Raw genomic sequence first — 23,538 nt, 5'->3', positions numbered from 1 at the left:
CCTAACCAATGAAGCCCATGTCTCCCTGTCCAGTCCCCACTTGCTAGTGGCGGATGTGAGCATCTGCGCTGCTTCTCCACTGGGAGTTGCTGTTAGTCACGTAATCTGTGGGTTTTAACTATTTATTTATTTTTCCTCCCGGTTATGTTGCCCTCTGGGGTTCCAAGGCTCGCCACAGACTCACTGGTGAGAGTGTTTCCTGGTGTTTAGAAACTTCTCTCTTTTTTAAAGGATTACTCTCAAAAATATACAAGCAGCTTCTGCAGCTCAATTCCAGAAAAATAAATGACCCAATCAAAAAATGGGCCAAAGAACGAAACAGACATTTCTCCAAAGAAGACATACAGATGGCTAACAAACACATTAAAAGATGCTCAACATCACTCATCATCAGAGAAATGCAAATCAAAACCACAATGAGGTACCATTACACGCCAGTCAGGATGGCTGCTATCCAAAAGTCTACAAGCAATAAATGCTGGAGAGCGTGTGGAGAAAAGAGAACCCTCTTACACTGTTTGTGGGAATGCAAACTAGTACAGCCACTATGGAAAAGAGTGTGGAGATTCCTTAAAAAACTGGAAATAGATCTGCCATATGACCCAGCAATACCACTTCTAGGCATACACACTGAGGAAACCAGATCTGAAAGAGACACGTGCACCCCAATGTTCATCGCAGCACTGTTTATAATAGCCAGGACATGGAAGCAACACAGATGCCCATCAGCAGACGAATGGATGAGGAAGCTGTGGTACATATACACCATGGAATATTACTCAGCCATTAAAAAGAGTTCATTTGAATCAGTTCTAATGAGATGGATGAAACTGGAGCCTATTATACAGAGTAAAGTAAGCCAGAAAGATAAAGACCAATACAGTATACTAATGCATATATATGGAATTTAAAAAGATGGTAACAGTAACCCTATATGCAAAACAGAAAAAGAGACACAGATGTACAGAACAGACTTTTGGACTCTGTGGGAGAAGGCGAGGGTGGGATGTCCTGAGAGAATAGCATTGAAACAAGTATACTATCAAGGGTGAAACACACCACCAGCCCAGGTTGGATGCATGAGACAAGCGCTCAGGGCTGGTGCACTGGGAAGACCCAGAGGGATGGGATGGGGAGGGAGGCGGAAGGGGGGATCGGGATGGGGAACACATGTAAATCCATGGCTGATTCATGTCAATGTATGGTAAAAACGACTACAATATTGTAATTAGCCTCCAACTAATAAAAATAAAATGAAAAAAAAAGAAGAAAAAAAGACTCCCTTTCCCAGATGGATCTCCGTCCCTACCTCTTTTATCTCTCTTTTTATCTTTATATTTTTTCCTACCTCCTTTCGAAGACAATGGGCTGCCTTTCTGGGTGCCTGATGTCCTCTGCCAGCATTCAGAAGTTGTTTTGTATAATTTATTCAGCGTTCAAATGTTCTTTTGATGAATTTGTGGGGGAGAAAGTGGTCTCCCCATCCTATTCCTCCGCCATCTTAGGACCACCCCGCCTGAGAATGATTTTAATTCAGTCTTATGTCCTTTGCTGTCTTCTTCTCCACAGTTTTTCTGGGTCACCCTAGATTCTGCTAATGCTGGAGGAATGAGCTTGAGAGATAGCTCTACTAGACATTGGTATTTATTTTTCTATAGTTGTTTCGTTGCTCAGTTGTGTCTGACTCTTGTGTAACCCCATGGACTGTAGCCCACCAGGCTCCTCTGTCCATGGGATCCAGAAAAGGATCCTGGGTGGGTTGCCATTCCCTTCTCCAGGGGATCTTCCTGACCCAGGGGTCGAACCGAGGTCTCCTGCATTTTAGGCATATTCTTTACCATCTGAGCCACTAGGGAAGCCCATTTATTTTTCTACTTATAGATAATTTGTTTTTGTATTGTTCTGGTATTTTTTGTCTTCTTGTTATGATAAGAGCATGGAAGTTTTGAGAGTTTTTATTTTCTTCTTTTTGATCTATATAGTTTTTTGGAGAATACATGAAAAAGAAACTTATTTATGTTAGTTAACATTCTCTCACTGTATTTCTGTTCTTTTAAAGCAGAAACCAGCTTACATCAGATATACTGTTGTTCTCATAGAAAAACTCCTTTCAATATTCTAAAATGCTTTTTAACTTTTTCAACCTTGGGTAGAGCAGTACCTGGTAGGTAGACAGAGGAGTAGAAAATAAGGATCTAAGACCAATACAAAAGCTATTACAGTTTCCCAGAAATGCATTAGTTTGTCAAAGATTGAGTAATAGTAGAAAGTTTTTCCTATAATAGTATTAGCATTTTCTAGCAGGCCTTTTAATAACACCAATTTTTGATATACTTTCAAAGAGCTTTGATGTCAGTTGAATTATTTACTTACAATTATTAGTTCTTATAGGCCTTCTGACTATTACATAATATGAAGATAAAGTGTGTAATTCAGGCAGTATTAATCTATTCTTAGAGGCTTGTTTGCAGCCCCTGTAAACAAGGGCTAGAAATGATTTACCCTGTCTTATTACCACTGTGCCTTTAACATTTGTTTTCAAATGAGAAAAGTGGTTGCTTGAATTGTATGGAAAAGTGACTTAATATTACCAGTTGTTCTTGGAAGTTTGAAATTAATAGAAGATCCTGGCATCCTAGTCTGTTAACTGTCAGTTAACTGTTAACTAGCAGTATTTTGGGGGGATATTACTTTGGTAATTTTGCTTATTGGAATATCATTAGAAAACTTAACTGCCTTCCTAAAGGATTAGTGTGATAAAATTATATCCCTTACGTGATGAACTTGCCACTTAAAGAAAACAAATTAACCATTTCTTTCAGTAAAAGGCAAGCAATCTTCCTTGGTGGCTCAGATGGTAAAGCTTCTGCCTACAATGCAGGAGATCCGGGTTCAATCCCTGAGTTGGGAAGATCTCCTGGAGAAGGAAATGGCAACCCACTCCAGTATTCTTGCCTGGAAAATCCCATGGATGGAGGAGCCTGGTAGGCTACAGTCCATGGGGTTGCAAAGAGTAGGACATGACTGAGCTACTTCACTTTCACTTTCAGTAAAAGACAAAATATTTACTCAGTTAAGAGAGAAACCAGAGTATCATCTAAACTGTTTTTAAGTTGACAGTTCAGTGGTGTTAAGTATATCCACATTGTTATAAAAGAGGTATTAAGAGCTTTTTCATCTTTCACATCTGAAATTCTTTACCCATTAAAGGACAACTCCTTTTCCCTTTTTCCCAGCCCCTGGTAGCCACCACTCTACTTTATATTTCTATGAATTTGACTACTTTAGATATCTCCCATAAGTAGAATTATACTTGTCTGTGTATAAAGACAAATTGTATTTGTCTTTATGTGACTGGTTTATTTCATTTAGCATAAAGCAAGAACTTACAACTTAAAGAAAGACTTTTTTGTTGTCTAATCTTATAAACTGGCAGAGTAGATGGTTATGCTACATTGATTAATAATGTGAGGATAAGCCCATAAATTGTGTGCTATCAGTCTAATTCTGGTTAAGATTGGAATAACCAAAAGTTATTTCCAAATTTACTGACTTTTGTGTATTATTAACAAAATAAAAGATGCCCCATCATAATTGATATTAAAGTCTAATGAATAAAGGGAAGAGCTACATTCTAAAATTGAGAAGAGAATAGAGAATTATAAAAGGATATGAATCATGTTTTAATCAAAATGTTTTAAAATGGTAGTGGAAGTGTTAGTCACTCAGTCATGTCTGACTCTTTGTGGACCCATGGACTGTACCCTGCCAGGCTCCTCTGTCTTCTATTCTCCAGGCGAGAATACTGGAGGGGGTCGCCAGTCCCTTCTCCAGGGTATTTTCCTGACCCAGGGATCAAGCCTGGGTCTACTGCGTTGCAGGCAGATTCTTTACCATCTGAGCCATAGTGTGTGTGTGTTTATATACACACACAACTGTAAGATGACAGATTATTTACTTCTGGGAATTCTGATATTTTACAGATATTCTTGACTCAGTTTCTTTTGATTTTTTATTTATCCTTTAGTCATGGATTTCATGGGCCCCCTAAAGTTACAGAAGAGTTACACCTATATAACACTGTATGAGATTAATTTGAATACAGTAATCCACTAACCTGTACAATGTCAAGAACCTCCCTCCATAGTTCTTCAAGCACTCTGCCTATCAGATTTAATCCCTTGAATCTATTTCTCACTTCCACTGTATAATCCTAAGGGATTTGATTTAGGTCATACCTGAATGGTCTAGTGGTTTTCCCTGCTTTCTTCAATTTAAGTCTGAATTTGTCAATAAGGAGTTCATGATCTGAGCCACAGTCAGCTCCCAGTCTGGTTTTTGCTGACTGTATAGAGCTTCTCCATCTTTGGCTGCAAAGAATATAATCAGTCTGATTTTGATATTGACCATCTAGTGATGTCCATGTGTAGAGTCTTCTCTTGTGTTGTTGGAAGAGGGTGTTTGCTATGACCAGTGCGTTCTCTTGGTGAAACTCTATTAGCCTTTGCCCTGCTTCATCCTGTACTCCAAGGCCAAATTTCCCTGTTACTCCAGGTGTTTCTTGACTTCCTACTTTTGCATTCCAGTCCCCTAAAATGAAAAGGACATCTTTTTTGAGTGTTAGCTCTAGAAGGTCTTATAGGTCTTCACAGAACTGTTCAGCTTCTTCAGCATTACTGGTCAGGGCATAGACTTGGATTACCATGATATTGAATGGTTTGCCTTGGAAACAAACAGAGATCATTCTGTCGTTTTTGAGATTGCATCCAAGTACTGCATTTCGGACTCTCTTGTTGACTATGATGGCTACTCCATTTCTTCGAAGGGATTCTTGCCCACAGTAGTAGATATAATGGTCATCTGAGTTAAATTCACCCATTCCAGTCGATCTTAGTTCACTGATTCCTAGAATATCAATGTTCACTCTTGCCATCTCCTGTTTGATCACTTCCAATTTGCCTTGATTCATGGACCTAACATTCCAGGTTCCTATGCAATATTGCTCTTTACAGCATCAGACCTTGCTTCCGTCACCATTCACATCCACAACTGAGTGTTGTTTTTGCTTTGTCTCTGTCTCTTCATTCTTTCTGAGTTATTTCTCCATTAATCTCCAGTAGCATATTGGGCACCTACTGACCTGGGGAGTTCATCTTTCAGTGTCCTATCTTTTTGCCTTTTTGTATTGTTCATGGGGTTCTCAAGGCAAGAATACTGAAGTGGTTGACCATTCCCTTCTCCAGTGGACCATAGTTTGTCAGAACTCTCCACCATGACCCATCCATCTTGGGTGGCCCTACATGGCATGGTTCATAGTTTCATCAAGTTAGACAAGTCTGTGGTCCATGTGATCATATTGGTTAGTTTTCTGTGATTGTGGTTTTCAGTCTGTCTGCCCTCTGATGGTGAAAGGTAAGAGGCTTATGGAAGCTTACTGATGGAAGAGACTGCCTAAAGGGGAAACTGGGTCTTCTTCTGATGGGCAGGGCCATGGTCAGTAAATCTTTAGTCCAATTTTCTGTTGATGGGTAGAGCTGTGTTCTGAACTGAATTCACTTTCCAGATATGTTTAAATCAGTGAGGTCAGTTTAGTGTTGAGTGATTTACATGTAATATACATGCTTGTTCTAGAAGCCAGATGTAAACTTTGAAATAGTTACTTAAGTTATAGAAATAGAATTCTGAAATATAGTATATCTCTAAGACAAATGAATTTATCCATATGAACAGAACCCAGCTAGCCATTCCTTAAAAGAGATACACTCCACATACAAAGATATAGGAAGGTTGAAAGATATAGAACCTGAGAAAATACTGATGGCCCTTTCTACACATCAGTTCAGTTCAGTTCAGTCACTCAGTCATGTCTGACTTTATGTGACCTCATGAACCTCAGCATGCCAGGCCTCCCTGTCCATCACCAACTCCTGGAGTTTACCCAAACTCATGTCCACTGAGTTGGTGATGCCATCCAACCATCTCATCCTCTGTCATCCTTTTCTCCTCCTGCCCTCAATCTTTCCCAGCATCAGGGTCTTTTCCAATGAGTCAGCTCTTCGCATCAGGTGGCCAAAATATTGGAGTTTCAGCTTCAACATCAGTCCTTCCAATGAACACCCAGGACTGATCTCCTTTAGAATGGACTGGTTGGATCTCCTTGCAGTCCAAGAGACTCTCAAGAGTCTTCTCCAACACCACAGTTCAAAAGCATTCATTCTTCAGCACTCAGCTTTCTTTATAGTCCAACCCTCACATCCATACATGACTACTGGAAAAACCATAGCCTTGACTAGACAGACCTTTGTTCATAAAGTAATGTCTCTGCTTTTTAATATGCTGTCTAGGTTGGTCGTAACTTTCCTTCCAAGGAGTAAGTGTTTTTTAATTTCATGGCTGCAATCACCATCTGAAATAATTTTGGAGTCCAGAAAAATAAAGTCAGCCACTGTTTCCACTGTTTCCCCATCTATTTGCAATGAAGTGATGGGACTGGATACCGTGATCTTAGTTTTGTGAATGTTGAGGTTTATGCCAACTTTTTCACTCTTCTCTTTCACTTTCATCAAGAGGTTCTTTAGTTCTTCACTTTCTGCCATAAGAGTGGTGTCATCTGCACATTTGAGGTTATTGATATTTCTCCCGGCAATCTTCATTCCAGCTTGTGCTTCTTCCAGGCCAGCGTTTCTCATGATGTACTCTGTATATAAGTTAAATAAGCAGGGTGACAATATACAGCCTTTTTTTTCATTTATTTTTATTAGTTGGAGGCTAATTACTTTACAATATTGTAGTGGTTTTTGTCATACATTGACATGAATCAGCCATGGATTTACATGTGTAAATCCCGATCCCCCCTCCCACCTCCCTCCTCATCCCATCCCTCTGGGTCTTCCCAGTGTACTAGCCCTGAGCACTTGTCTCATGCATCCAACCTGGGCTGGTGATCTGTTTCACCCTTGATAGTATACTTGTTTCAATGCTATTCTCTCAGAGCATCCCACCCTCGCCTTCTCCCACAGAGTCCAAAAGTCTGTTCTGTACATCTGTGTCTCTTTTTCTGTTTTGCATATAGGGTTATTGTTACCATCTTTTAAAAATCCATATATATGCATTAGTATACTGTATTGGTCTTTATCTTTCTGGCTTACTTTACTCTGTATAATGGGCTCCAGTTTCATCCATCTCATTAGAACTGATTCAAATGAATTCTTTTTAATGGCTGAGTAATATTCCATGGTGTATATGTACCACAGCTTCCTCATCCATTTGTCTGCTGATGGGCATCTAGGTTGCTTCCATGTCCTGGCAATTATAAACAGTGCTGCGATGAACACTGGGGTGCACGTGTCTGGTTTCCTCAGTGTGTATGCCTAGGAGTGGGTCATATGGCAGTTCTAATTCCAGTTTTTTAAGGAATCTCCACACTGTTTTCCATAGCAGCTGTACTAGTTTGCATTCCCACCAACAGTGTAAAAAGGTACCCTTTTCTCCACACCCTCTACAGCATTTATTGCTTGTAGACTTTTGGATAGCAGCCATCCTGAGTGGCATGTAATGGTACCTCATTGTGGTTTTGATTTGCATTTCTCTGATAATGAGTGGTGTTGAGCATCTTTTCATGTTTGTTAGCCATCTGTATGTCTTCTTTGGAGAAATGTCTGTTCAGTTCTTTGGCCCATTTTTTGATTGGGTCATTTATTTTTCTGGAATTGAGCTGCAGGAGTTGTTTGTGTATTTTTGAAATTAATCCTTTGTTGCTTCATTTGCTATTGTTTTCTCCCATTCTGAAGGCTGTCTTTTCACCTTGCTTATAGTTTCCTTTGTTGTGCAAAAGCTTTTAAGTTTCATTAGGTTCCATTTGTTTATTTTTGCTTTTATTTCCAATATTCTGGGAGGTGGGTCATAGAGGATCCTGCTGTGATTTATGTCGGAGAGTGTTTTGCCTATGTTCTCCTCTAGGAGTTTTATAGTTTCTGGTCTTACATTTAGATCTTTAATCCATTTTGAGTTTATTTTTGTGTATGGTGTTAGAAAGTTTTCTAGTTTCGTTCTTTTACAGGTGGTTGACCAGTTTTCCCAGCACCACTTGTTAAAGAGGTTGTCTTTTTTCCATTGTATATCCTTGCCTCCTTTGTCGAAGATAAGGTGACCATAGGTTCGTGGATTCATCTCTGGGCTTTCTATTCTGTTCCATTGATCTATATTTCTGTCTTTGTGCCAATACCATACTGTCTTGATGACTGTGGCTTTGTAGTAGAGTCTGAAGTCAGGCAGGTTGATTCCTCCAGTTCCATTCTTCTTTCTCAAGATTGCTTTGCCTATTTGAGGTTTTTTGTATTTCCATACAAATTGTGAAATTATTTGTTCTAGTTCTGTGAAAAATACCGTTGGTAGCTTGATAAGGATTGCATTGAATCTATAGATTGCTTTGGATAGTATAGTCATTTTCACAATATTGAGTCTTCCAATCCATGAACACGGTATATTTCTTCATCTACTTGTGTCCTCTTTGATTTCTTTCATCAGTGTTTTTTAGTCTTCTATATATAGGTCTCTTGTTTCTTTAGGTAGATATACTCCTAATTATTTTATTCTTTTTGTTGCAATGGTAAATGGTATTGTTTCCTTAATTACTTTTTCTGTTTTTTCATTGTTAGCATATAGGAATGCAAGGGATTTCTGTCTGTTAATTTTATATCCTGCAACATTACTGTATTCATTGATTAACTCTAGTAATTTTCTGGTAGAGTCTTTAGGGTTTTCTATGTAGAGGATCTTGATGTACTCCTTTTCCTATTTGGAACCAGTCTGTTGTTCCATGTCCTATTCTAACTGTTGCTTCCTGACCTGCATACAGGTTTCTCAAGAGGCAGGTCAGGTGGTCTGGTATTCCCATCTCTTTCAGAATTTTCCACAGTTTATTGTGATTCACACAGTCAAAAGCTTTGGCATAATCAATAAAGCAGAAATAGATGTTTTTCTGGAACTCTCTTGCTTTTTTGATGATCCAACGGATGTTGGCAATTTGATCTCTGGTTCCTCTGCCTTTTCTAAAACCAGCTTGAATGTATGGAAGTTCACAGTTCACGTATTGCTGAAGCCTGGCTTGGAGAATTTTGAGCATTACTTTACTAGCATGTGAGATGAGTGCAATTGTGCAGTAGTTTGAGCATTCTTGGGCATTGCCTTTCTTTGGGATTGGAATGAAAACTGACATTTTCCAGTACTGTGGCCACTGCTGAGTTTTCCAAATTTGCTGACATATTGAGTGCAGCACTTTCCCAGCATCATCTTTTAGGATTTGAAATAGCTCAACTGGAATTCCATCACCTTCACTTTCTACACATGTGCTTTCTACACATGTACACCACATCACCTCCACTTTCTACACATGCACACCACAAAAGTGGTATATTATATCAGACAAAGTAAACTTGAAGGGGAAGAAGTGTTACCTGATGATATAGAAAGGTATAGCTTATTCATAAAAGGTCCAGTGATCAAGGAAGAGAAGAAAATTAAATATGTATTGACCTAATAACATATATGCAAAATACATAAACCCAAAATTGACAGAATAAGGAGTACTAAATAACAAAGAGAGAATTTACTTGAATTTTTTAATTAAAACTTTACTTTTTAAGAGTGGATTTAGATTCATAGCACAGTTGAGGGAAAGGTACAGAGGTTTCCGTTATACTCCTTACCCCCACACATGTATAATCTCCTCCGCTATCAACATCTTTTGTTTTACAACCTCCTCAGGAGCTTCGCAGGTATAATCTAAAACAAGGCCCCATTCCTGGAGGGCAAGCAGAGACTGAATTAAGAGACGGACCACCACAGATTGATAGGTAACAGGTTTAATAAACAAAGGAACTTCCAAGCCTTGTCTTAGGGAACCACAAGATAAGTAGATTTCTGCACTCATCTACCAGAATCTTAAAAGTTTACATAGAGACCTTAGTTGGGTTCAGTCACATATCCAGTCCAGATAGCCTCAACACCACATTTCTGTTTTAAGTCTATATCCTTGGAACAGCTTCTGAGAGTGGGGAAGGCAATCAGAATGCACATTCCAAGGACAGAGCAGAGGATGTGGTCTAGTTCTTGGGTCCACTGGTGGTCATGTCTTAATTACATCCTCCAACAACATCTTTCATCAGAATGATGCTTTTGTTACAATTGATGAACTTGCATTGGCACATCATAATTACCCAAAGCCCATAATTTACATTACTGTTCACTATTGATGTTATACATTCTATGGGTTTGGAAAAATGTATAATGACACGTATTTATCATTTTGGTATTATATGGAATATTTTCATTATGGTAAAAATCATCTGTGTTTTGCATATTCTTTCCCCCAGTCCCAGTGCCTGATAGCCATTGACCTTTTTACTGTCTCTACAGTTTTATCTTTTTGATAATGTCATATAGTTGGAGTCATACAATATGTAGCCTTTTCAGATTGGCTTCTTTCACATAGTAATATGCATTGAAGATTCCTCCATGTCTCTTCATGGTTTGATAGCTTGTATCTACTTCACACTTTATAATATTCCATTGTCTGAGTGTCCTATGGTTTATTATCTACTTACCAACTGACGGACATCTTGGCTGCTTTGGAGGTTTGGTAATTGTGATTGGGTGCATGAGACAAGTGCTCGGGCCTGGTGCACTGGGAAGACCCAGAGGGATCGGGTGGAGAGGGAGGTGGGAGGGGGGACCGGGATGGGGAATACCTGTAAATCCATGGCTAATTCATTTCAATGTATGACAAAAACCACTGCAGTGATGTAAAGTAATTAGCCTCCAACTAATAAAAGTAAATGGAAAAAAAAAAAAAAAGCTGCCATAAACGTACACAGGTTTCTGGGTAGACATATGTTTTCTGTTCCTTTGGGTGAGTGCCAAGGACTGAAATTGCTGGATTATATGGTAAGCATTTTTAAGTTTTATAAGAAACTGCCAAGTGTTCCAAAGTGGTGGTACCATTTTGCATTCCCACCAACAGTGAATGAGAGTTCCTGTTGCTCCACATGCTCATCAGCACTTGGTGGTGTCAGTGTTCTGTGTTTTGGGCATTTTAATAGGTGTGTGCTGGCATCTCATTGTTGTTTTAGTTTGCATTTCCCTGATGACACGATGTGGGCCTGCTTTTCATATGCTAACTTGCCATCTGTATAGTTTCTTTGGTACAGTATCTGTTAAGGTCTTTGGCCTATATTTTAATTAGGTTGTTAATTTTTTTATATTTGAATCTTAAGAGTTCTTTTTATATTTTAGATATCAGTCCTTTATCAGATGTGTCTTTTACAAATATTTTCTCCCATTCAATGGCTTGTTCTCTCAGTTTCTTGACATTATCTTTTGCAGAGCAGAAGATTTAAATTTTAATGAAATCTTCCTTATCAATGATTTCTTTCATGGATTGTCTTTCAGTTCAGTTCAGTCACTCAGTCATGTCTGACTCTGCGACCCCATGGACTGAAGCATGTCAGGCTTCCCTGTCTATCACCAACTCCCGGAGCTTACTCAAACTCATGTCCATCGAGTCAGTGATTCCATCCAACCATCTCATCCTCTGTCATCCCCTTGTCCTCCTGCCTTCAATCTTTCCCAGCATCAGGGTATTTTCCAGTGAGTCAGTTCTTTGCATCAGGTGGCCAAAGTATTGGGGTTTCAGCTTTAGTATCAGTCCTTCCAATGAATATTCAGGACTGATTTCCTTTAGGATTGACTGATTTGATCTCCTTGCAGTCCAAGGGACTCTCAAGAGTCTTCTCCAACACCACAGTTCAAAAGCATCAATTCTTTGGTGCTAAGCTTTCTTTATAGTCCAACTCTCACATCCATACATGACCCATTTTAGTTCACTGATTCCTAAAATGTCAGTGTTCACTCTTGCCATCTCCTGTTTGACCACTTCCAATTTGCCTGATTCATGGACCTAACATTCCAGGTTCCTATGCAGTCTTGCTCTTTATAGCATCAGACTTTACTTCCATCACCAGTCACATCCACAACTGGGTGTTGTTTTTGTTTTGGCTCCATCTCTTCATTCTTTCTGGAGTTATTTCTCCACTGATCTCCAGTAGCATATTGGGCACCTACCGACCTGGGGAGTTCATCTTTCAGTGTCCTACCTTTTTGTCTTTTCATACTGTTTGTGGGGTTCTCAAGGCAAGAATACTGAAGTGGTTGGCCGTTCCCTTCTCCAGTGGACCACGTTTTGTCAGAACTCTCCACCATGACCCATCCATCTTGGGTGGCCCTACACAACATGGCTCATAGTTTCATCAAGTTAGACAAGTCTGTGGTCCATGTGATCATATTGGTTAGTTTTCTGTGATTGTGGTTTTCAGTCTGTCTTCCCTCTGATGAATAAGGATAAGAGGCTTATGGAAGCTTCCTGATGGGAGAGACTGCCTGAGGTGGAAGCTGGGTCTTGTTCTGATGGTGGGGGGGGGGCATGCTCAGATTGTCCTTGGTGTTGTATTTAAAAGGTATCATTAAACCCAAGGTCATCTAGGTTTTCCCCTATGTTATCTTCTAGGAGTTTGTAGTTTTGGATTTGACATTTAGGTCTATGATCCATTTTGAGATAATTTTTGTGAAGAGTCTAAGGGCTGTGCTTAACTTCATTTTTTTTTATGAGTAAATGTCCAGTTGTTCTAGCCCCATTTGTTAAAGAGTCTATCTTTGCTCTATTGTACTGCCTTGGGTCTTATGTCAGAGATTAGCTGTCTGTACTTATGAGGATCCTTTTCTGTGCTCTCTGTCCCATTCGTTTATCTGTTCTTTAGCCAGTACCACGCTCTCTTGATTTCTGTAGCTTTTCTACAAATCTTGAAGTTGGATAATGTTTGTCCTCCATGTTTCTTCTTCTTCAATATTGTTTTGGTTATTGTGAGTCTTGCCTTTTCATGTAAACTTTATAATCTGCTTTTCCATATCCATAAAATTACTTGCTTTGATTTTGATTGGCATTGCATTGAATCTATTAATCAAGTTGGGAAGAACTGACATTTTGACAGTATTGATTCTTCCTATTCATGAACATGGAATATCTTTCTGTTTGCTTAGTTTTTTAATTTCATTTCTCAGAGTTTTGTAATTGTCCTCTTATAGCTTATAGCTCTTGTACATAGGGGATCCTAATCTAAATAGTGTTATTTTAAATTTCAAATTCCACTGCTTTGTTTTTCATATATAGAAAAACAATCAACTTTTGCATATTAACTTTGTGTCCTACAATCTTGCTATAATCACTTACTAGTTCTGGGAGGGTTTTTTTGTTGTTGTTGCTGTTGTTGTTCTTTCAGATTTTCTACATGAATTGATTTTCAAACAATCACTTTTCAAATCAAATATGTATATCTTAGTATGTCAAACTTTGGCTTAAAGAGGAAAAATGTGTTGAGAGGTCCCGCTAGTCAAGGCTGTTGTTTTTCCAGTGGTCATTTATGGATGTGAGAGTTGGACTGTGAAGAAAGCTGAGCGCCGAAGAATTGTTGCTTTTGAACTGTGGTGCTGGAGAACACTCTTGAGTCCCTTGGACTGCATGGAGATCCAACCAGTCCATCCTAAAGGAGATCAGTCCTGGGTGTTCATCAGAAGGACTGATGTTGAAGCTGAAACTCCAATACTTTGGCCACCTCATGAGAAGAGCTGACTCATTGGAAAAGACCCTGATGCTGGGAGGGATTGAAGGGCAGGAGGAGAAGGGGACAACAGAGGATGAGATGGCTGGATGGCATCACCGACTCGATGGACATGAGTTTGAGTAAACTCCGGTAGTTGGTGATGGACAGGGAGGCCTGGCATGCTGCAATTCATGGGGTCACAAAGAGTCAGACACGACTGAGTGACTCAACTGAACTGAACTGATATGTGAATAGTAGTATTGTTAGATAACAGGATGCTTTAGGAAATTAGTTGAAATGGGGTATCTTCTTTTCTCTTGTTTGATTCTACTAGATTAGTTAGTTATTTTTAAATCACAGTGAACAAACTTTCAGAAATGAGAGGCAGAATTCAGTCACAAGGTTATTTTCAGCAAAATACTTTTTATTCTTTACTCAAGATAAAATTAAATAATAATCTGATTATTAAAAAAAAAGGAAAAATGTACTTTTCTCTTTCCATTATTCTTAAGGAGAAACTTCAAATACTGAAATATCCTTAAACTACTAGGATGCTTCTTTTCCCTGGGCATATTCCACATACACCCTGTTAAAGAGCTGATAGGTATTACACAGTTAGAATAATTGTAGCACTTTAACAAATTGGCAGATGCTTGGTAATTATTCTGTCCCCGTTAGTCAACAATGGATCCAAAATAAAAGGACACCTTTTGGTGTCCTTACAGCTGTGTCTGAACAGCACTCATCATTCCAGACAGTGGATGAACCAGAAGAGTGCTGACATCTTTCCATGATAATAGCTGGGTATAAATACTTGGATAATCCTGGAGACTCTACTGCCCAGCCTAGTGTTTCTGTTTAGCTAATTCCTTCTCCTGCTATATTTGTAAACTCCAGATTATTTACAAAGCTGTGGTATAATACTCAAGAATCAAAAGAGCCTGCAGTATTATTTCCACAGTTGTGATACAAGGCACAGGAAAGAAGTCTTTTAAACTTAGAAATGTATTATTTCAGCTTTAGTACATGTAAATGCACAATATGCTAAGTGGCTTTTTCAGACCAATAATTAATTATCCAATGACCCAGTTATGAAAAAATCATTCATGAGGAAGTGGTAAGATCCCTTACCATTGTGAGGGTTGGTTTGTTTTTCAAATTCAAATAATCATGTATACCCACATCCTGGAGCTGATAAAAAAGGAATCATTCCATTTCATCTTTATTAGATTTTACTGCATGGAATATAAATATAAAGAAATAAGATGTTAGAACTGGACATGGAACAATATACTTGTTTCAAATTGGGAAAGGAATATGTCAAAGCTGTATTGTCTGCTTATTTAACTTATATGCAGAGTATATCATGCGAAATGCTGGGCTGGATGAAGTACAAGCTGGAGTCAAGATTGCAGGGAGAAATATCAATAACCTCAGATACACAGATGATACCACCCTTATGGCAGAAAGCAAAGAGAAATTAAAGAGCCTCTTGATGAATGTGAAAGAGGAGAGTGAAGAATCTGGCTTAAAACTCAATATTCAAAAGGGGAAGATCATGGCATCCAGTCCCATCACTTCATGGCAAATAGATGGGGAAACAGTGGAAACATTGAGAGACTTTCTTGGGCTCCAAAATCACTGCAGATGGTGACTGCAGCCATGAAATTAAAATATGCTTGCTCCTTGTAAGAAAAGCTATGACCAACATAGACAGCATATTAAAAAGCAGAGACATTACTTTGCAGACAAAGGTCCATCTAGTCAAAGCTATGATTTCTCCAGTACTAAATGTATGGATATGAGAGTTGAACCATAAAGAAAGCTAAGCTCCGAAGAATTGATGCTTTTGATCTGTGGTGTTGGAGAAGACTCTTGAGAGTCTCTTGGACTGTAAGGAGATCAAACCAGTCAATTCTAAAGGAAGTCAGTCCTGAATATTCATTGGAAGGACTGATGTTAACGCTGAAGCTCCAGTACTTTGGCTACTTGATGTGAAGAGCCGATTCATTGGTAAAGACCCTGATTCTAGGCAAGATTGAAGGCAGGAGGAGAAGGGGACAACAGAGGAGATGGTTGGATGGCATCACCGACAGGATGGATATGAGTTTGAGCAGGCTCTCAGGGTTGGTGATGGACAGGGAAGCCTGGCATGCTAGAGTCCATGGGGTTTCAAAGAGTTGGACACGACTGAGTGACTGAACTGAAATGAAGATGTTTAAAAATATTCTACGTTTTAGATATCTAAATAACTTTATTGTTCAAAAATTTTACCCTGGTAGAAGATACTTATTACATGAATGTTACCATTGCTCAAACATTTTTGAATATTATTTTCCAGAATTTCCTTGAAGCTAGTTTATGTGTCATGCAAGAAACTAGTGAAAGGATATACTGATATATCAAACTGAAGCACAGTTTTCCAATCTTTAGAAGGAAAACAAAGTCACTCAAAACAATTTTGTATTTTAAGCATAATAAGTATAAGTTGAAAGTAGGAAAATCATGTTAGCTAGAAGCCTCTATTTTTAACTGATTTCTAGAGGTGTCTGTATTAATGAAATGTTTGAATTGTTGCTGTTTTCAAAATCATGACAATTGAGAATATTGATATATTCTGTACATAGGACAAAACCAACAATCTATGTTTTAATTTAATGAAGAATCAGTTTTTATCTTGGCTCATACATAATTGCCTTGTGTTAGTGTATACTCATAAGTTTCTGGAATCAATTAATCTGAAGAAGTTAAGATTTAATTTATAGTCTTGTTGATATTGTAAATTTGCTTAGTAAGGTGTTCTTTTTATAATCAGTACCAAGTAATACTTCAGCTCAGTTCCTGCCCAAATGATTAAAAATACAGAATATAGCTATATGATGCAAACTTTTCTGGTTAAATCTTGTCTTAGTTTGAAGATTCTCCCATTATTTATATTCTTCTGTGTGTCACTGTATATCTGTATATCTATAAATAGTTGTGTAACTAATATATAATAAAATCATATACCCATATATAACTGTATAGTTAATAGGTATATATAGTTATATATGGTTTATGTAATATGGGGCTTCCCATGTGGTTGAAGTAATAAAGAATCCACCTTCCAGTGCAGGAGACGCAAGAGACCTGGGGTCAATCCCTTGGTCAGGACAATCCCTTGGAGTAGGAAATGGAAACCCACTCCACTATTCTTGCCTGGAAAATTCTATGGACAGGGAAGCTTGGTAGGCTATAGTTCATGGGGTGCAAAGCCACAACTGAGCACACAGCACTATGATAATAAACATATGAGTATATGTAATGTACTATCTCTCCTTATTTCTCTCTAGTTCTGGGCCTGTGAAGAAGTTACAAAATGCTGGTCTTTAGTCCAGATTTGCTTTTGTTTGTTCTGTAGAATGTTGGCTTACGTAGTATTTTAAGTTTAAATTATTTAAAAATCAGATTTTAAAATCCAGCTTTCTGCCCAGAGATAAATCCACAAACCTATGGTCACCTTATCTTCGACAAAGGAGGCAAGGATATACAATGGAAAAAAGACAACCTCTTTAACAAGTGGTGCTGGGAAAACTGGTCAACCACCTGTAAAAGAATGAAACTAGAACACTTTCTAACACCATACACAAAAATAAACTCAAAATGGATTAAAGATTTAAATGTAAGACCAGAAACTATAAAAATCCTAGAGGAGAACATAGGCAAAACACTCTCCGACATAAATCACAGCAGAATCCTCTATGACCCACATCCCAGAATTTTAGAAATAAAAGCAAAAATAAACAAATGGGACCTAATGAAACTTAAAAGCTTTTGCACAACAAAGGAAACTATAAGCAAGGTGAAAAGACAGCCCTCAGATTGGGAGAAAATAATAGCAAACGAAGCAACAGACAAAGGATTAATCTCAAAAATATACAAGCAACTCCTCCAGCTCAATTCCAGAAAAATAAATGACCCAATCCAAAAATGGGCCAAAGAACGAAACAGACATTTCTCCAAGGAAGACATACAGATGGCTAACAAACACATGAAAAGATGCTCAACATCACTCATTATCAGAGAAATGCAAATCAAAACCACAATGAGGTACCATTACACGCCAGTCAGGATGGCTGCTATCCAAAAGTCTACAAGCAATAAATGCTGGAGAGGGTGTGGAGAAAAGGGAACCCTGTTACACTGTTGGTGGGAATGCAAATTAGTACAGCCACTATGGAAAACAGCGTGGAGATTTCTTAAAAAGCTGGAAATAGAACTGCCATATGACCCAGCAATCCCACTTCTGGGCATACACACCGAGGAAACCAGATCTGAAAGAGACACGTGCACCCCAATGTTCATCGCAGCACTGTTTATAATAGCCAGGACATGGAAGCAACCTAGATGCCCATCAGCAGACGAATGGATGAGGAAGCTGTGGTACATATACACCGTGGAATATTACTCAGCCATTAAAAAGAATTCATTTGAATCAGTTCTAATGAGATGGATGAAACTGGAGCCGATTATACAGAGCGAAGTAAGCCAGAAAGATAAAGACCATTACAGTATACTAACACATATATATGGAATTTAGAAAGATGGTAATGATAACCCTATATGCAAAACAGAAAAAGAGACTCAGATGTATAGAACAGACTTGTGGACTCTGTGGGAGAAGGCGAGGGTGGGATGTTTCAAGAGAACAGCATTGAAACATGTATATTATCTAGGGTGAAACAGATCACCAGCCCAGGTTGGGTGCATGAGACAAGTGCTTGGGCCTGGTGCACTGGGAAGACCCAGAGGGATCGGGTGGAGAGGGAGGTGGGAGGGGGGATCGGGATGGGGAATACATGTAAATCCATGGCTGATTCATTTCAATGTATGACAAAAACTACTGTAATGATGTAATTAGCCTCCAACTAATAAAAATAAATGGGAAAAAAAACAAATAAATGGAAAAAAAAATCCAGCTTTCTGGCTTCTCTTGACCAGTCAGAAGTCCTGATAATACTATTGTCCTAACAACAATAAATCAAGTGGAACTGAGCCTATGTAATCCTTGCAGTATGGGCCTTGTGTCCTGCTGCTGCTGCTGCTGCTAAGTCGCTTCAGTCGTGTCTGACTCTGTGCGACCCCATAGACGGCAGCCCACCAGGCTCCCCTGTCCCTGGGATTCTCCAGGCAAGAACACTGGAGTGGGTTGCCATTTCCTTCTCCAATGCATGAAAGTGAAAAGTAAAAGTGAAGTCGCTCAGTTGTGTCCGACTCTTCGTGACCCCATGGACTGCAGCCTACCAGGCTCCTCTGTCCATGGGATTTTCCAGGCAAGAGTACGGGAGTGGGTTGCCATTGCCTTCTCATGTGTCCTCCTGCTGCTACTGCTGCTGCTAAGTCAGTTCAGTCGTGTCCAACTCTGTGCGACCCCATAGACGGCAGCCCATCGGGCTCCCCGTCCCTGGGATTCTCCAGGCAAGAACACTGGAGTGGGTTGCCATTTCCTTCTCCAATATGTGTCCTGCTAGTTGTCATTTATTCTAATACAGGGCCTGAGTTTGAAATTCTTGATCTCAGTCCTACTGAGGATTTTGATTTTAACCTTTAGGTCAACTGGTAAGGTTTTAAGTAGGGGTGGGGTAACATGGTTGTGGTCATGGAAATTTGACTGGCTTATTTTCAGCTCCTGTAAGGATAAGTGTTTGTTCACACAGTTTACTTTTTTTCAAGCCATCAGTTAATACGTATTTGCTGACTGGCAGGTTTGTGATTCTCCTCCTTCACTTTTTGGCCAGAGAGGAGTCACTCTGTCTGATTGCACTTAACCAGCCTGTTTTGTATATTTGTCTACTGAGTGTGCTTTTCTTGTCTCCTGGGGCTGTACCCCATTGTGGAAAACAGTGATTTGGGGCCCCTGTGGCTATATGAACACCAGAGCTCTATTCAGGGACCCCCTCAGACTGCCAACAAGTGTGAATTGAATGAGGATACTGTTCACAACTCCATCCTTGCTGTTCTCCTTCATGGCCAAGCATTCCAGTTTTTAGACCTAGTTGTTAAATACTAAGGTGACAGAGATAAAATTAATATGACAGAATGACAGTCTTGCTTTTGCTAGAATTAAATGATGCAAATACCCTTAATTAGATTCAATTCCATATGCCTAGAGAGTAAACTCTTCTTCTCAAAAGATAGAATACTAATGTCTTGCATTGATGAAGGGCCTTTCATTTGGGAGTTTTCCCACATGGTTTATACACCAATACGGCATAGTAAAAGCAAAGTAAAGACAACTCCAGCCACAAATGGAATGTAGCAACTGCTTAATGGTCTATGACAAAACAGGAGGGCAGGAACTGTAAAAAGCTATTGAAAAATCATTAATGTATATTCTAAATAGAAAGTCTTATTGAAAATATGAAGTTAAGTTTTCATAAAATTAAGTTTTTAGGGAGTGAATGCTAGCTGTTTTAAGTTCCAAGGACAGACCAAGAAGTAGCCTGACAGTGTATAACGATCTTATTATACTTGATCTCCAGACGGGGTTAGAGGATTTATCTTGAAGTCTTTAAATAATGGTGTGGGTCAGTGATGGAAGAGTGAGAGAAGGGGGAACCAAGACCTCTTGTGTGGGTCAGGGATGACTCAGCATGCCAGTCCTTACAGTGATCTTATAAAATACTTATTATTAGGGGCATTGTGAAGATGAGGAATCTGAAGCTCAGAGAAAGTAAGGAATTGACCCAAGTTGTTCAAGTGTTTGGGAACTTGGCTCCTTGTCTGGAAGTGCCACTCACTCTTCCATTGTTGTTCTTGTCATTCTTCAGAGGCTCTAGGGTCCTAATGCAGATAGTTTCTGGCCTCCATATGCTGGAGGGACAGAGCCTCTTGACTACTGTCTACGGGTTCTCTACCACTAGTGATAGTGAGTTAGCTAGTGGCCTCTTCTTGCCCCTCACTCTGTCCGTGAATGTCTGTTATAGAATAATCTCCTTTGACCCTTATAAGTCAATCAGCAAGCTTGTTCTGCTGTTCTCACAGTCTCCCCTTCTTCCTCCACTTTTGATAGCTGTGTTATATTAATAGCTCCATCGCCAGAGCATAGAACATTTACATCACCCTTATCCTCATGAAAAGAACAATTTTTTTTTAAAAAACGGAGTCTTGCCTATAGAATTGAATGACCTCCTTTTCTGCTACTCATGTTGAAGTGAGATAAGTTCCTGCATGTTAGACCAGGACAGTTCTCTACGCTGCAGAGCTCTGGGCTCCTTCTCTGGTGTTCTTTGAAATATTCACATTCGTGGTCTCTTGGGGTAGCCATTTCTCCATTTAATTCTGAGAAGGGCCTCTTTTGGCTTCCCATCCCACCCACTCTCCCAAATCTGGGCTCTCTTCCCCCTCAAAGTCCTCACCCTGAGATATGTCCTCAGCATGGGGCTCTCCTTTCTCTGAGCCTGTGCGGTCAGTCTCCCTGCAGTGCTCCTGCATGCACCCCAGATGGGAGTCTGAGAAGCCTCCTCTTGTCACCATCATTTTTCTCAGATGAGCCTGCTGAGCCTTCCAGTCCCAGAAGGGATGCCTTCTCTGCGCGGTGATGCTGTGCCTGTAGTTTCTGGATTCCCTGGCTCTCAGGATGACCAGAATCCCCTCTGTCTTCCCTCCTGTAGTACAGAGCTGCTGCCCCCACATTCCTCTGGCATCCACCCTGTATTCTGGATTTGTGGAGATTCGTTTGAATTATTTTTTTCTTGTGTTATCCTACTTGATTTTTATATTCTCAAGAGGAGTGTAAGGACCTGAAAAGTCTATACCGTCTCCACCAGCATCTTGCCAAAGGACAACCTCTTAACTTGTCTCACAGCTTCTGCTCAGCCTCACCCCTAAGGTACATTCTCCACCTGGAACGTGTCTGCTAAAAGGAAGTAGACCATGTTTGCTTAAATCTCTTCAGTGGCTTCCTGTCTCATTCAGAGAAAAGCCCAGGTCCTACCGGGATTGAGAAGGCCTCCAGCATCTGGACCCTCATCACTCTCTCAGCCTTTCTTACTTCTGCTCTCGCCTTGCCCTGTTTTTCTTTCTATGTTTTCCACAAAAAATGTCACCTGCTTCAAACTTGGGGACTTTGTGCTTGCTGCTCTGTCTTGAGTGATGCTAAGATACCGTCTTGGTCCACTCCTTCACCTGCTTCTGGTCTTTTCTCAGATGTCACCTTTTCTGTGAGCCCTTGTGTGCCCATCTCTAAGCAGCATACGCCATGACATTGACTAACCCCGTCTCTGTTTACTGCCTCTCCCCCACACCTCTCACTCTTTAACCTACTCTACATTTTACTTATTATTTTGTTTATATTCTGTCTCCCTACTAGCAAAGATTAATATCTGTATGGTTTATTGGTGTATTTCTAGACCTTACAACAATATCTGACATGGAGTATTTTCACAATAAATATTAGTTGAATGTATTCATATGGGCAGGAAAATAGGTCAATTATGCAATAAGAGTTGAGAGGGAAGAGTGGTTATACTTGGGTAGGCATAGGAACCAGGGATAAGACAAGAGCTGACTTTGAACTAGTTCTTGAAGGATGAGTAGGATTTAAACAGGTCCATCTGTTGTGATTTCACAGAGGTATGCATTTATTTCAGACAGTCATGTGACATGTTAAAGCAGTAGAAATGATAGGGTGATGAGGCAGGTGAAGTTGTTAAAGTGATGCTGGATTTGAGTGTGAATGATTTGGAAGGTGATGGGTCTACATGTGTTGAAGGCAGATGTTAAGTTTGGATTGGGTTTAAGCCTTTCAGGGTTCTTGATTGTAAGAGACGTAAACCAAGTTAAGCCCTCATAAGAAGAAAGAAATTTGCTGGAGGGATTAGCGTTTATAGTGTTGATAGGAGGTATCTTAGTCATTTTGGGCTGCTGCTACAAAAAGACCATAAAGTGGCTGACTTATAGAAACAACCAACATTTGTTTCTTACAGTTCTGGAGGCTGGGAAGTCCAAGATCGTGCTGGCAGATCTGATGTCTGGTGAGAGCCAGCTTCCTCCTTGATGACTGTCATCTTACTGTGACCTCAGTGGCAGAAGGGCCAAGCTAATTCAATGAAGCCTCTTTCATAAGGGTGCCAATTCCCATCCTGAGGACTCTCCCCTGGTGACCTAATCAACTCCAAAGTGGGACGATTACGAAGCAGACGTTGGAATCATGGAGGAAGGTGGGTGAGTGTCTCTGACACAGCGGAAGTGAACCACAGATAATCCAGTCTGTGTATCCTGCTTAACTCATTTTTGTCTTCTTCCTCAAATGTTCTCTTTCTGTTTGTACTGGGTTGGCTAAGAGGTTTGTTCATCCATAACACCTTATGGAAATACCTGAAGGAAACTTTTGACCAGCCTAATGGATATATTTCCATGAAATAAGAGTCAAAGTCACAATCCTAGGAAGCATGGATATTTTTCTCATTTGGGGCAGTATTCTATAAAGTGGAAATTTAAATCTCTCCTAAGACTGAATCTAGATAGCATATGAAAAAATTGAATATTGATATCCGGATCATAGAACATAATCATTATGTTATAACCAGACATCTCCTGTATCAGAAAAACTTGACATCGCTGTGCTCTTATTCTTACTTCCCAAGGCTGCCTTGTTTGCTGTTTTTCTTAAGAGCTGTAGGTCTCTACATAGAATCCTACTTATCACAATAATGAATCATGATCCTCAGACAAATAAATACCTAAATGAATCAGCCTGAGGATGTAATTCAGCATATGTATTTTGTAAAATGTTTTTGGGTTTCTTTTTTTTCATTTTCTCCTTTATTATCCTGAAGTCACATATGAAAATGCATCAATAAACTGGTGATGCAGTTTACTGATGAAGACAATGATTCAGCATTGT

The sequence above is a fragment of the Odocoileus virginianus genome, chromosome X (genome assembly GCF_023699985.2).
Source record: "Odocoileus virginianus isolate 20LAN1187 ecotype Illinois chromosome X, Ovbor_1.2, whole genome shotgun sequence".
Taxonomy (NCBI): domain Eukaryota; kingdom Metazoa; phylum Chordata; class Mammalia; order Artiodactyla; family Cervidae; genus Odocoileus; species Odocoileus virginianus.
This window is presented reverse-complemented; position numbering follows the sequence as displayed.